This window comes from Penaeus vannamei, chromosome 43 (genome assembly GCF_042767895.1).
Source record: "Penaeus vannamei isolate JL-2024 chromosome 43, ASM4276789v1, whole genome shotgun sequence".
In the NCBI taxonomy this organism is placed as follows: domain Eukaryota; kingdom Metazoa; phylum Arthropoda; class Malacostraca; order Decapoda; family Penaeidae; genus Penaeus; species Penaeus vannamei.
The window spans coordinates 184,302-186,878 of record NC_091591.1 but is presented as its reverse complement, the minus strand read 5'-3'; positions in this window follow the sequence as shown (position 1 = coordinate 186,878).

Below are 2,577 nucleotides of genomic sequence, written 5' to 3'. Positions count from 1 at the left end.
TCGATCTGTTTTCTTCATCCTTCTCTCTCTCTCTCTCTCTCTCTCTCTCTCTCTCTCTCTCTCTCTCTCTCTCTCTCTCTCTCTCTCTCTCTCTCTCTCTCTCTCTCTCTCTCTCTCTCTAGCTCTGTCTCCCCTCCTCCCTCCCTCTCCCACTCCTTTATCTACATTTTCACATCTCATTCTTTATCCCTATTCCCTCTTCCATTCTCTTCTTCATACTTTTATCATTCCTTTCGCTGATTTATTTCCCCCTTATTACCCATTTTCCCCCCCCTCATTCCCATCCCCTCACTTTATTCATATATCCCCCTCCCTCCCACATTCCTTCCATCACACCCCGATCCCAGATGTCTTCCTCTACCTCATTCCCTCCCCTCATAATTAACCCCCCCCCCCCACGCTCATCCCCAATTCCCCATCCCCCCGCTCGAACACCTCCCTCGCGCATCCCCCCATTCCCATCCCACCCCCTCATCCCCCCGCTCACCCCCACCCCCACTCATTCCCTCCCATTAAAATGACCCGGATATACTTAATGGCCGGCGCCCAGACAGTGTACGTTGTAAACAATAATAACTGTAAGTTCACGCGAGCGAAAAAGCCCAAGGCTCGATCCCGGCGGGTTTAACATTAGCCATCTGGTCCATTGGCCGATGAAAATAATGGAATCCTGTTTTACATAAATTAGTCGTTTTGGGCGGGTTGGAATGAGGGAGGAAGGACGGAGGTGGGGGAGGAAGGAAGGAAGGAGGGAGGGGGAGGGGAGGTGAGGAGGGAGGGAGATATAAATAGATAGATAGATATGTCTAGATATTATAAATAGATAGATAGCTATATCTAGATATGTAGAAATGTGAAAAACTATATAGATAGATAGATATGTATAGATGTATGTATGCATATAGATAGGTAGATAGATCGATAAATAGATAGATATGTATGTATGTATGAAATTGTGTATTTAATTTCATACATATGTATGTATGTATGAAATTACGTATACACACGTTTACATATGTACAGGGAGAAAGGGACAGAGGCAAAGGGGGAAAAGAGAAAGAGAGAGGCGCAAAAATAAAAAGAGGGAGGGAGGGAGCGGAGGGAAAGAAGAGATAAAGATCGGAAACAAGGTAGATTGAAACAGACGAAGGAGAGGGGAGAATAAGTAGAAAAAAGAAAGAGAAAGATCGAAAACCAGTAGACAGTTAGAAAGGCACAGATAATAAAATGAGAAAAGAAAAACGGAAAGACAAGGAACGAAGTACAGAGGGAGGGAAAGAAATAAAAGCGAGGACAAGAGACACAGAAAACAAATTAAGCCTTGGGTCACCGTGTCATAGAAGTCAAAATGGCCTTTGCCAACATACCTAGCGAGACAGTGGTTCAATTGACCCCTAATAGATTAGGACTCCGTCGCTATGAGCTATTAACAGCATGTTCATGATGGCGGAATCAGCACATGGACGGCAAACATATGTTGGCCACTATGTTGTTCTCTCCTGACGCCTGTACCTTCATATTTTCGAGAATATGTGACATGGTTGATGCTGGCCGTGGGTGGGGGTGGAGGTGGGGTGGGGGGGAGGGTCGCTGTGTGTATGTGTGTTTGTGTGTGTGTGTGTGTGCGTTTAGGGGGGGTATTGTGGCTCTGTTTTATTGTTTGTGCGTGTATGTGTTTCTGTATGTGTCCATGTGTGTGATGTGTTTCATCGTTTGTGTATGTATATTTTTGTATATATGTACATCCACGTTTACATCCACTTCAGCATATGCGTATATTTGTGTACGTATTCCGTGATGGACGCACGTGCAATTCTCTTAGTCTCTCTGTATGTATACGTCCAACACAATAGCACACATGTGCGTCCACACTTTACGCACACGCACGCACGAAATCCCGCACCCGCCGTCTCCCACGCACACGCACCACAAACCAGCCCTTGAATTCGCGCAATTAAACCCATCACACATTCTCGTTTCGGGGATTTTCAAACGTCATTCGGAAATTAAAAGTGGCATCATTACCTGCACCGTAACGAGGCTGCCTTCGGGAAGTCCTACGGGGACATTTCCCTACGGCTGCCGTGGGCGGGGTTTGAGGCCGGCCGGGCGGGCGGGAGGGCGCGGTGGAGGGGGGAGCAAGGTGTCGGAAGAGTAGATGAAGGGAGGCATGGTGTCGGAAGAGTAAGGAGGAGGGGCAGGGCGGTGTCGGAAGGGTGGGTGGCGTCGGAGGAGCAGACGAAGGGGCAGGGCGATGCCGAGGTAGAGCAGCGTCACGATGGAGCGGCACAGTGGTATCTCGGTGTCGGAAATGAGCGTCGTAATTTACGCGGTGTCTGAATGGCGCGGAAGGAATGGTCCAGTGTCGAAATAGCGCGATGTCGAAACTAGCGCAGTAAGAACAGAATGATATCAGAGTAGCGCAGATATCGCTGTTAACGCGGTATCGAAATTACTGCGGTATTGGGGCAGCGTGGTATCAGAATAGCGCGGTATCAACATAGCGCGTTATCAGGGAAGCGTGGTATCGGCCATCGCAAAACCCAGGTATCAGAAAAGTGCGGTATCGAGACCGTG